This window comes from Miniopterus natalensis, chromosome 5 (genome assembly GCF_054644295.1).
Source record: "Miniopterus natalensis isolate mMinNat1 chromosome 5, mMinNat1.hap1, whole genome shotgun sequence".
Lineage (NCBI taxonomy): Eukaryota > Metazoa > Chordata > Mammalia > Chiroptera > Miniopteridae > Miniopterus > Miniopterus natalensis.
The window spans coordinates 65,560,747-65,574,800 of NC_142085.1; the positions used below are offsets into that span (position 1 = coordinate 65,560,747).

The window sequence follows — 14,054 nt, forward strand, 5'->3', positions numbered from 1 at the left end:
CAAAATATGTGATGAAACTCAGAATAGTGCTAAATAATTTCAATTAATACACATAAGTATTATGTTGTTATATTATGCTTTGGAATTCTATGGTCAATTATATAATTTTATAATGAAAACATCTTAAGTGCAGAATTCTATATTACAATGAAATGATGTTATTAATAGATATTTTGACCTTTGTTCCACTTGAAGATGATTTAAAATATAAATAATAGCCCGGCCAGATGTGGCTCAGAGGCTGAGTGTCAACCTGGGATCCAGACGATTGGGGTTCAATTCCCGGTCAGGGCACATGCCCAGGTTGCGGGCTCGATCAATGACTCTCTCATCATTGATGTTTCTATCTCTCTCTCTCCTTCTCCTTTCCTCTCTCTGAAATCAATAAAGATATATTTAAAAAATAAATAAATAAATAAGTAAAATACAAATAACACATGTTTTGACCGTCAATTATGTTAACTCAATATTCAAAGTTATAATAAATTGAAATTAGGTCTTTGAGAGGCTGTTTTCCAATGTCAAAAATATCCAAAATTCTTTACCAAAATTGGGATGCCTGCTCTCTAAGGTACTGAGTGGTAGGAGTAGCTATAGGATAAAAATGGCTCATCTTATTAGAAATCATTTTTTCCATAGCAAATATTTAAACAACTTATACTTATGTGTAACCGAATAGAATTAAAAGCATATAATTTTTAAGGAAAATCACAAAATTTCAATAAATTTCTGAGGTAAAATATCAGGTTTTATTAATATCTCTAGGCATTTCTCCCTTTCACATTTTCATATTAACCAACAACAGTGGCTATTAGTCATTTAATGTAATTGATCATTTCTGCTAATATAGAAGTATCACTTCTAATAAGGCTGGTGTTTAACAACCAATTCATTGTAACATGGTGTACACCTAGATATGAGTATCTTTAATGTCATAGTTCTCAAGTCAAATTTAATAGTTCAGGCTTTACACATATTTAGTATTACTTTTAGGGATCCAACACATTTGGTGATTAACTCAGACTGAAAATGAAGTTACACCAAATTATTGATCATTGAGAATGTGAGTAATAACCAGAAAGGTGAGAAAATAAGAAAAAAATATGTTTTCCAAGCATAATCATTACATTTGCAAATGTATTAAAAAAAAAATTAAAAGTCGAATAAAATGTTCACTTCTTAAAAGGTAAAAGGCTTGACAATTTTATAAACTGTCTAAACACGGGAATAAAGAATGCCTCCTTCTGTCTTGCAGTGTTTCTGGTTGTTTGACTTTAGGACCCCACTAAAAAGGGATGGACAGAGAGCAGCTGGCCCAGCAGATTGCCAAATGAGTTCCCAGTACTAGAATCTGTTGTTCTCATTCTCCATAACTTCAGGACCCAACCACACACAGGAATAAATTTACTCGGTTCTCTTCCATCTCAACTTGCTATCACTAAACATTAAGAGTAAAGTGAATTTTTAAAAAACTAATAGTAGAACTGGGTGATATTTTGTCAGGGATTATGGCCACCTTAATAGACACCTAAGAAATGTAAAAGTAAAACCAGATCTAAGATTCCTTCAATAATTTTAGTTACAAGCTATTTGTGCTCTTGAATCTGGATCACAGTCCACCCTGCCTGTGGTTTCCACACCAGAGTCCGTTCACTGACCAACCAGCACTGACAGCTAAAAGTCATCAGCAGAGCCCCTGCCTTCTGTGGCAGCTGTATTGGCAAGATTTAGGACTCCCTGTCAAATTTACATTAAAAGGGAAACAGAGATTGTGTTTATTAACTTATACCACTTAGAAAATAGAATGAAGAAAATGGAAAAAGAAAACCTAGAAGGTGGTTATCTCCTTTTTAAAACATATTTTTAATTCTTCCTGCAGTGCTGGAAACAATATCCAGCCATGCGAGCAAACTTTTCAACTTTCTTTGGGTTCAATTTTTTCATCTATGAGGTAGACAAGTTGTCCCCCCCCCCCCCCCCCCCCCCACACACACACACACCATGGTTTGGTGAGAATTCAAGGAGATGATCCAGGTCTAGAGCTTAGCGCAGTGCCTGGCAGACCATCGGCACCCAGGGAGTGGTCATCTTTCATTGTCACCATCAAAGTTGCTCTCTTGACCAACTGTGACGGTCCCCGGTCCTCAAATACCCTGACAGGGGGGATGCAGCACGCTGGGTGGGCACCTGCTGAGCTGTTCCCCAGCTGCAGGTAAACCACGTGAACCACGGCTGTCTGTGAATTTCTTCCCTCTCCTCAGATGCAGGGACATACTTTTAAGCGATTGGATGGCGTTTGAAACACGGTGTTGATTCTCTTTTCTACAGGGATCTCATTCATATAAAGTAAAATAAATTAGGCACTTTTCAGCCACCCTCTTAGCTGTTGCCCCCCACACCAGGCTTGGCAACGGGAAGGGATTTGGCAGCTGCCTACCCTTTGTCTCTACTCGTGGGAAAATGTCTTTCCTTTTTCTTCTTTCTAAATTGTCGCTGACACATGCAAATATTCTGTGTTCATAAGCAATTCAAAGAGACACAAAAAGCCTAAGGAAGAACCACAGAGCCAATTAAAAGGGGACCTTCTGGTTTTGAAATATACCTCAGAAAGAAAACAAGGCTTGATGTTTTGTTTTAGGGGAAATTTTCTACTGAGTTCTTTCATAAAGGTGATAAAAAGCCACACCTTTCCAATTACAGGCATATGACATAAATTTAATATTTCAATGCTTGCACTTAAGAGATAAAGGATAAAATGGGAAATGATAATAATTACCATTTAATAGGCTTAAGGCCACAATTAAATTCACAAATATCTTCTCACTTGAATGACACATTTGAAAGTCATCCAACTTCTCTTCCTCTTTTAAATTGTATGTAATTGATATTATTTTGTCATTTAAAACAATACACACTGCTTATCCAGTGTCTGCCAGGAGGCTATTTATAATTATACAAAAAATAATATTCCCTTGGGATTCCTACAATAATTAATATAATTGCCATGAATAGAAAATAGAAAAGGTTTATATCTTATGAAACTGCCATATGAGAGAATATTAAATCATCACTTTGTTCTTCACAAGGTGTTTCAATATGACAATTGGTCATTTTTTCTACTTATTTTCCCCCACTTTCTATATGAGATTCCAACTGTTACAATGACCCTTGTCGCTAAACACATGCTTATTACCTAAATACTGTGGATGGTTTTAATAGAAAGTGGCTTGTAGGTGACAATTTTTCCTTCAAGAAAGCAGCCTATCAATCATAAAGCAGAAATATTGAATAAAATAGCATAGTGGGGATGTGAGAGATATATAAATAATTAAGGGCAAATGACAAAGGACAGACATGAAGTATAATGAGGTCTAATTTGAAAGGACACACAGTGGGGTAGATGACATCTATATGGTGAGATGTTACTTGGTTCAGTTTTTACTGTATATTGATGTTTCACTTGGTATTGTTAATTTAAAAAGCACATCTAATTATATCACTACAATTTTTTCCCTGTTGGGGTGCAAAAATTGACCACCTAAATAGGGAAAAATACTGAGCTCATTGTAAACAATTAATAATAACACTCACAAGAAAGCTGAAGGTAAGCATTGACAAAATATTAGTACTACACCTTTATGAAGCTGCCCTAACCTTGGTGGCTCTCTCCTCTCTAGACATTTATAGTGAGTAAAATATGCATCATATGATTTAGTGCTTAATTTGTACCTTCTCCCATTTTTCTGCCCCAGTTTCTTTATAGTGTTCATTGTTTTATTGTAATCGTCTCTGCCTAAATTGTTACCTCCTTCTGCTTTGAAACTCCTGTTATAGCCACTAGCACTGAGTACATACTAGGGATTCAGTGACAGCTGGAAATGGATTAATTAAATGACTTTGATCATATCAACTAGATGTTGATGCAAATATAAATAACCAAAATTTACTGTCTTCAAATGTGGAAGAATTATTATCACTGTGTGAGAATAACTGTGTTATTGCCTTAACACAGAATGTTTGAGCAAACAAAATGTGAAATATATTGGGCTAGAACAGCAGTCATAAAACTGATCAAATTGTACTGAGCAACTTGTTGAGCAGTCTACGGATAGTAACATTAATGTTAATATTGCAAAATTCATTATTGTCATCTTGCCCAAACATCCTATACAGGAAAAAGCTATGGATAAGAAATATTTGTTTATCAAATAGATCTCTTTGAAAGTAGTTATATGAAACTACTTTGTTTACAATTAGTTATACAGTACTTATTATTTCCATATTTAAAATAAGGTATTTATTTGAATGGTTAGAAAGTCCTAGAATCTCTATTCTTTATCTACTGGGCCACCCAAATGAACTTTAGAATAGCACTAGGGGAATATATTCACATAATTACTAGAATACTTATTAAATCTGCACCCTTGCATATAAAGTGACAGATAAGATTATTACAAGACATGACACATTAATAAATAACACCTAATTAGTTTGATAATTCTTTGATTAAGCCTTAATTTTCCTTGCTTCTCATGCAGTAATTCAAACTACTCTGTATTATTTGTTCCTTTTCAGACTATTTTAGAATGTGCTTTGAATAGTCCCAGTAGGTTACCTGAGAAGGAATTTATTCATGTCTGACAGCAGGTCCATGCCATTAATAGTGACAAGGCCAGACCAAAACAACACTTTAGTGGAAGCCCCCTCACAGCACAGATATCCCTCTAGAATCTGACAGCTTTCAAAAGGGTAGGAAACAAAATCCTGAGAATGCGAGAGAAAATGAAACCTTAGGCCTTCATTTTGTTCCCTTTAATGGACAGAGTAAGTAAAATCATACGGACATTCTATTACGGGAGAGAATCTTATTTAGCAGCTTCCTCCCCAGACCCGGAGCCCTTTCTCGCATGAAGCTTAGAGAGAGTAGTAGCAGCAGGGGAGGAATCACAGCCGCTCAGAAGTGCTTGGATCTATTTCTGTGTACATTCCAGGTATTTATAGTAACTAGCATGTTTAATGGATTGATTGAGACAAATATGAAAATCTGATACATTTATCTTGAGCAAGTTCCACAGACTTCAAATAATCAGAAGGCAACTCTCACGAGGGCTTGCCAAGCCCAGGAACTATGCACGCCTGTAATTAAGTGTAGGCTCTCTCTCCATTTTTCTGTCACTTTTGTCTAATTCTGTATGCTGCCTGCAGTTTATGATGCACACAGCAAACCCAGCTTTGTTAATTCTGAGCCTCTGTCTCTAGAGATAGTGCCAATAACTCCTTTAAGAATCTTTATAAAGGGCCTATTTGCAATGCTTAGAAACCTGTCAGCTTTTTAAATAACAAGATTATTTCTAGGAATGAATAAAGAGGGATGCTCTGGGGTGATCATCAACAATTTTTTTCATGACATAAATATTATACATCATGAATTCAATTTAATAAACATATCATGTATCTCACAAGGTATGAAGCAGCAGGGATTTAAAGGCAAATGTTTCTTGAAGGTACATGTAAGGCAGAAAAGGAAAACTTGTTAGGGAGAAAGTGATAATAATATGCAGTAATTAAATCAGAAAGATATAGAGAGTGGTGGGTAGAAAAACAACAATTTTGCTATATTTGCCCCCCCTCACCACTATAAACTTAAACAGGGCTTATTACACTTACCCTAGTCAGGTAGTGTTTAAGCATATGTGTGATGTGTGTACATGAATTAACGCATACTTTAACCCTACAAAGTAATGTCTATTATCCCGTTTTAAAAAGGCCAGTACCATGTATATATCTTATATCTCATCTAGCCAACACATAAACCAAAGTTATTACATGTATGTAATGCAGGATTTTTTTCATATAATCCTCAATATAACATTATAAATTACCTAATAATCCACATTTTATAGATACTAGACCCAAGACTAGAGGACATCAGATGGCTAGAATGGGCAAAACTGGTCTGGTATATTATTTTTTAAGGAGGTTCTGAAAAAACGTTTTCCTCTCCCTAACAAAATTCCACCTGTAACAACTCTTAAGATAGGTGTTCAATTAGTAAAGAACAGCCAACACTCAGAGAACCATGGGTGCTTAAGTGCACTTGGACCATTGGCTCCTGTATTCTGCAACACTGTTATTAACAGCCTCATTTGACAGAGGAGGAAATGGAGGCCTAGGGATACTGATTAACTTGATTAAGTCATATTCAAACAAGTGGTTAAGGCCTTGATTTGAAGCCAAGCAGCCTGGATCTGGAGTCTGTGCACCTAAGCACCTACTATCACTACCTGAAATGTCTGTGCAATAAATGACTACCTCTGAAGAGCAAAAATAAAACAAAACAGAAATCAGCCAGAGAAGGAAAGGATGCTCTTGCTCTGTTTTAGGTTATAAACAGGTACGATTCTAGCACTTTCCTTACTGCACTGTATTCTTAGTAAATTGTTGCACATTTTTCAGTTCTCATTTATGCCTAGACCTCATTTAAGTTTCTACTACCTCTGAACTTAAATTGTCAAAACAGTTTGTAGCATTTTGAGTTGCAACATTAATTTCTTAAGTCATTATATACTCCTCCTATCACCACCTACATGAACAGCGGCTTAGTAAACTTGTCCTTCCATCTGCATAATGTTTTAGACTCATCAGCTTTAGTGATATTTCACAAACTATATCCCATTTCCAGTCAATTAAGCAGAATGTTGCCTGTTCATGCTCTCAAATACTGGTGTTGTGTCATTGATCTATTTAAAATCATTCAAGACTCTCTTCCATGCCAAATACCAGCTTTGCCTGATTGACCAAGTGTCTATAATCTGTCACCACAAACTTATCATGTCTTATTTCCCAATGTTTTCTAATCTTAATGTATCCTCTTGCCAGTCTGATATCCTCATTGCTGTATAAATACATCAATTTTATATGCACTGCCATGTCGTGCCCCTTTCATTTTCTCTTTCTTCATATGCTAAGCAAGCCCTATATATTATTTACCACTTAGGCAAATATTATCCATCTTTCAGGTTCTAGATGCATGTTATCTCCCTTAATGTCAGGAATCACAGATATCTCTCCTCTGAAACTTGTAAGGTTTAGTGTTTGTATTATGTAATCTGACTCAAGTTTAATTTTTTTCTATTATATATTAGTTCCTTTTTCCTTTCAAATAATCCACTCAATTTGTTAAAGTTAGGGATCATCTTTTAGTAGTATATTCTGTTCTGTGCTGAGCCTGTGGCTGCTGAACATGAAGAAGATATTCAGTATTTGTACACTGACTTATTTCACTCACTTCTCTGGCCACCCCATCTCCACTGCTGACCTCTTCCTGAAACTCCATACTTATCTAATTGCCTACTTCAGAGTTAGCTGTCAGAATTAAGTGAGTAAAGTGTGTGAAAATACCTGGTATTAACCTTGGCATTTAACAGGTGCTTAAGAAATAATGTTTTATCAATGTCTCAAGACCCACTTCAATTTTTACTCTTTCCATAACACCTTCTCTGTTATTTAACACTAGAAACACTAGAAACAGTTTTGCAGTAAACTTCTATAGTAAAAGAGGAAGCAAAAAATTGTGGGGGGAGGACATGTACATATATTATTTTGTAATTTTAAAAACCATAAGAAATAAGTTTTATGAAGAAACTGAGACTCACTAAATAAAAAATAAAAACACACAGACAAATATAAATCCTGGCTTGTGTGACCCTCACATTTACGTTCTCCTGATTCTCAGTGTTCTATCAGGGTCCACTGGAGCCAATTAGTTTTTGAGTTTCTTTTTTCAAGCATTTGTAATTATTTGTAGAGACTGATATGTCCTGTCTTATTTTTTCTTATAGGTCTTCCAAGGAACAAAGAAAAAATTACTTATTTTTTGAAATAAAACTCATTCTATCTTATAATCATCATGCAACACTGTTGAGCAATTTAAAAAATCCAGGACCCATTATAGAATCTTCATGATCTTATTTTGCCTATATCTTGAACATTTTCTATTTTATCAACTAAGGAATTATTTTATTATTACTCATCAATTGTTCCCAACAATGCTAAAAACAAGACTAAAATAATGAAAAATGGAATAATGATGGAATTTCTTAGAAGAATGATGCAATTGTAATATAAACCAGCATCATCTCATGTGTCATTCCACATGTTGAGTAAGTATGGCATCATCATTCCAGAAGGCATAAAAGGGGCTTGATGACATTGACATGGTCTACTTCTAGTTTCACTGTGCACAGTTTGGAATTTAGAATTTTTATTTTCCATCCATAACCTCAAAGAGAAGAAAATTGACAGGAAGATGTTTCAGTGATTAGATAAATCAGAAGATGAAAGCAAAAAGGCTGATAACAGTATGCTAAACTTTTATGATTAGGGTGAATTGAAACTGATTATTCAAGTGAAATCTCAGGCCATGAATCTTCAGATGACAATGTATTTTCTCAAATTCAAGAATCAAGTGAACAGTACATTTGAAAGAACAAGGAAATATGACATATTCATTCAGTTAGTCCTTCAACAGGGAGGACTTTATCACGCAATATTTTGTGGCAAGAACTTCAACCATCTAATTTTGTTAAATGTATACATTACAGTACTCTTTCATCTTTTATAAAATCAATGTGCCAAAATGTATGTTTTTAAATACACAAATGCTGAAGAAATGTGAAGACAAGTGTCAGGAGGAAACTGCTAATGTATAAATTAAAAAATCATTGGATTTATTATTCTAATTAATGTTTACAAATTTAAATATAAAAATATTTTGCAATTATGAAATAAAAATGACATAATCTTTTCAACAAAATTATGAGCCATCAAAGATTTCAAAAAATCAACTGTTGCATTTTGATGATGCAAGGAATAATGTACTAGAGCTTAGTAAATATGTGTTTGAAACTGGAATTGGTATCTATAAATAAATACAGTGCAATTTTATGCATGATAGTTGATGAGCAGTCATTTTTTTCTGAAAATATTTTCAATTTGGAGTACTTTAAACCTTCAAAATCAGGAAATTAAGGAAATAAACATTTAGCTTTGCTATGTTTAAGTTCTTATAAAAATTTTACTATCCTTTTATTCTTACTTCTATAATAATTTTTTAAATGATTTAAAATATTTGGGGAAAAAACACACATTAAGAAGTTCAAGTGATAATTGGAGATAACTATTTATTCCTAGTATACGGAGATTATCATGCACATTTTCTGAGCCTCTGTTGCATACTTATCAAGTTACCCGTAGTTATAAAATTATTTATGACATCTTATCTCTTTTCTGGACTATCAACTTGCTGAGGTAATTCAACAAATAGTATTGAATAAACATCAAAATTCCCAAATCTTTTGTTTTGTGAAAATAAATGGATGTTGGGAACTAGAATGAGTATATTTTTACGAGGCAGTATTTTCTGGAGGAGAGGAAAGTATGGCTGAATCTTACTCCAATATAGCCAATTGAGCTCTGAAATACATTAGATTAAACCATTAAATAACGGTTAATATAATGCAATTACACTTGACCTCTTCTCAGCAGGATCAAACCAGAAATGCAGTTAAACACCACTGAAGTTTAAGAAAAGGATCTTAATAAAATGAGAGTACTAACTTATTTCTTGAGGCTCTTTCTAGCTGTGGACTTAAATCCATAGAATTGGAATACAGGCTGCCAAAGAATACCTTATTGTAGTCAGAGAAAATTTTGATAGGTGAATACCTTCAATTTTAAGAGAAACAGAAAATGGAATAAATTACCTAGACATAAATTCTCGGCTCAAGTAAAAATGAGATAGTAGCTAGAATTTCAATGGTGGGATAACTTCTAAGGAATTAACTTTAACTTGTATTGAACTTTAATCATAATGACTAAGAGATGAAAAGCTGAAAAAAAAGTGTTAAAATTACTAATCCAAAGCACATTAACCCTGGGCCTTGTACTGGACATTTAAATTGATTTCTTTATCTATAGTTAGTAGAAAGAGATCTGTGAACCACGTGATTTCTTACTTACAGAAATTTGTTGACTTGGTTGATGCTGCCCAGCATTGCATGCAGTTCATCTGGGCCAGGTGGAAGTTGATGAAGAGGAAATATGAAAATGCCTAGCAAGATCATGTTTTTTGTTTTTGTTTTTTTGTTTTTTAAAAAGAGCCTACCTAAATAAAAATAAAAACTAACAAAGAAAACCAACTGTTGTTATGGCTGAAACTATTGTTATAGCTGTCACTTAAGAAAAATGTGCAGAGCAGCAAAGTATTAAAAAGAATATTGGAGCACTGGAAGGTTGATAAAGATAAATTTAAAATAATTTCTCTTGACCATCTGTACTATCAATTTCTAAAAACAGAAAAGAAATTTAAAAACACACACACCAAAAAACCGTGAACTGAGTCTCAGTACTGCAACTAATGTCTGTCTTGACCAGTTTTAATAGTTCGCTCATAAGATAATAACAAGTAGACTATATTAGGCTTAAGGTAAATGTAGGAGCTACCAGCTTCAAGACAGCCACCATAGGAGAGGATCTCTCTCTCCCTCTCTCTTTCTCTCTCTCTCTCTGCCCCCCTCTCCTTCTCTCTCTCTCTTTTGTGTGCGCTCTTTCTTCTTCTCTCTAGCTCTCCTTTTCCCTCTCCTTTCTAAGACAGGTTAGGGGCTATTCAAAATAAGCCCATCCTATAACATTGACCAGCTACAAAATCAAGAGATCTAATGGTGGGGTTGTTAGGTCATTGAAAGGAAGCAGAGAGGGGAGCTCTTCAGAGCCCACAATACCCCTAAAAGTATACTTTTTAATATATATCTATTCCAATAGCCATAGGACCCACCTCGGTAGCATACACTCACTCTCTACATTTAAATATTTTTTCTTATTTTTTCAACTTAATATAGAGTGAGTCAGTACAGGAGAATTTTAGATACAAGATAACATGATCCTTACATGTTGTGCTGGTTTATTAAAATAATCCCTATAATTGAGGTAGGGATTGTTACTACAGAGAATCAGAAAGAGCAATTCAGTTCATCTTCAGGTATATAGACAAAATCTTAGCTAAAAAAATATTAAGGCTATCTTAGAAGTATTGCATTTGATAGAATAAAAAGGTGAAACTTGGGACTTCTATAATGGTGTCAGTCATATCCTCACCTGAGGATATCTTTTTTAGAGAGAGGAAGGGGGACAGAGAGAGAGAGAGAGAGAGAAACATCAATGTGAGAGAGAAACATCAATCGATTGCCTCCTGTAATGCTCCCGACCTGGACTGAACCCGCAGCCTCGGTATCTGCCCTGACTGTGAGTCGAACCCATAACCTTTTGGTGTAAGGGGTGATGCTCCAACCAAATGAGCCAGCTGGCCAGGGCTTAATAAGGTTTTTAAAATTTGAACTGTATCTTGGACTACTTTTGAGGATGTGACAATGTTATACAAAGGAAATACTGTATCCCAGAAGGAAAAATCAAATTATAGTTTTAAAACTCATTACCAGTTATTAATAATGAACTCTAGCTAAACAATAACAGGTGTTCCACTAATCCCAAACAGAAGCAGATGGAAGCACAAATGTTTTATAAATAGTGGATACGTGCATAGCAATAAACTTGACAGGAATTGTTTTATTCTCTAATTGTCAGTCAGAGTCAGTCTTATCACTTGCATTTTCTCAAATTAATATGCCCAGATTAAATCTTGTTTCTCATTTCTTATTTTTAAAAATGCAAGCCATATTTTGTGCTTTCCAACTCTATCTTATGTATTATCTCACCAGCAAAGAATATTATTCATCTTCCTTCTGTACATTTATGAAGCTTTACATTATTTGTTAAATGAAACAACACATACACTATACCATACAGGTTTTCCTTCTCCAGCTTCTTCCATCTCACACCCTATCCCACATGAAATACTGATCTACATATTCTTTAATCTCTTATACATTATAGCAACAAACCTTCAAAAGCATAAATGTAGGTCGATGAAATAAATTAAGAAGGCAATTGGAGAGTCAATGAATGGTATTAGGAAATCTAATCCTATAACACTTCAGAATGACTTTCAGGAGTGAGGATATTACATAGTGCTATCGGTCTGAACTCACGGCTGTTCAGAGAATGTTTACATATGACTTTAGAAGGTCTCCCCCTGTATGGTTCATTGCTAAATTCTCCTTAACTTTTGCAAATGGTTTTTACTGTTCTTTCTGACCATTAAATTTTCAGAAAGATATGACTGGTATCATGACTATTTAGCTGTTAGCATCTCTCACTGATGTTGACCATGTATGATCTCTGTGTCCTGCGATTTTCTTAAAAATTGTACTTTATAATAGATTAGTAGCTAATATAAAAAGTTTAGGTGGCACAAGAACACGCTTTTTCCTCAGATAATGGAATTTAAAAACTCATGCTCACCAACATGTGTTTAAGTAAACACATCTTGTGTGTAAGTGAATAATTAGTTGATTTTATAAAAGTAAAATATGTGTAGAATATAACTTTCTTAAACTATTACAGCTGGCCAAAATGGGCAGCAAAGCTGTCATCTAAAATTGAATTAATGGTTTATAGACCAGTACTTATAAATGTTGAGAAGTTCCCTCTACATGGGACACTCACCCAGACAGGCATTGGTGAAATGAATTAATTAAAGAATACAGTTATAGTAGCATTTTGTTGTGTATCTACTAGATGCTTTGCCAACAATTCTGCAAGGTTGTTACTATGATCTCAATTTAAAATATATGAACACTGAAGATCAGGTGGAGTTCAATGATTTGCTCAAGGCCCAACGTAAGAAAAGTAATGTTCGGATTTGTGTCCAAAGCCCTCTGTTTTCACTACATCAAATCATCTTCCTAAAGGTTTCTGTCTAATTTTACTATGATACTATACATGCACATTAACATTAATCATTTTAACCAAGTGAGTCATCGTATTTTTCAGTGTTTTCCCTTTCATTCCATTTTCTAACATATTAAGAAAGTGAAAAAAAAAAAAAAAAAAGAATAAGAGAAGAATAAGAAAATGAAGAGGAGGGGAGGAGGGGGAGGAAATCAGTTTGAGTAAGTTGATCTAATTTTCTAGGACCTAGATGTGTTATATACTTATTTTAGATATGATGTGCCTTGTTTGCCAATATATGCATGGCTTATAATGATACATTTTAGGAAGTTTTCCATTAAAATACTTGAGAGACTAAGATATAGATTTCTTTCAACAACCTGTTTTAACTACGCTAATGTAAATTAGCTACTTCCTTAACAATACCAACTTCTTAGAAATGTTTCCCCAAACCTGAATATGGGTGCCATAGTACCATCAATTTTCAAATCTGCAAAAGGCATAGCACAAGTCAAGTCTCCTTTGACTCGAAGTGGTGAAAACACAATACAATAGACAGATGATGTATTATAGGATTGTACACCTGGCATCTATATAATTTTATTAACCAATGTCACCCCAATAAATTGAATAAAAATATTTTATAAGGCATAGCACAAGCAATCAGGTTACTCATTCTTAATTAAGTTGCTAATAAAGAATCCCTTGTTACACTCTGGGTAACAAAAATAGAAGAGATGACAGGTAAATTTCCTTAAGTAAAAATATACTTCCTCATTGCATTGACTATTAACTCCAAGGACAATTATCTCCATCAGTATTAGCTCTCTGGAGCAACTAACCCAAGTTCATATGGGAGAAAATCCGTTTTGAAAAAGAAGATTAAATATTTAAAATGTGATGAAATTTAATATGGATTTTGTGCACTACTAAATAAAAATGGATAGTCTCACTGTCATAGGTCTTTTATTCTAAGTTTACTAGAAATAAAACAAGATGATTCACCTCTTCACTCCAAGATATTATTAAAGATATTAGCATTTTTTGTATATAAAGATATTAGCACTTTTTTTTAGCTTTCAGCTGACTTCATTTATAATAGGCCATGCAGTAAAAGAAAGTAAAATTAGGGCCCTAATGCAAGTTATTCATTCTTTTCATTGGTTTTATTCTAGATCTACACATGCATTATGCAATATTTTTTAAAA

The 14,054-nt window shown here is 34.1% G+C and overlaps 1 protein-coding gene across 1 annotated transcript in view; it reads right to left on the minus strand.

Moving 5' to 3' along the window:
• The window catches only part of TRDN (triadin), a 254,454-nt gene that overhangs the window by 152,210 nt on the left and 88,190 nt on the right, over positions 1-14,054 (minus strand). The gene's annotated exons all lie outside the window — the stretch shown is intronic.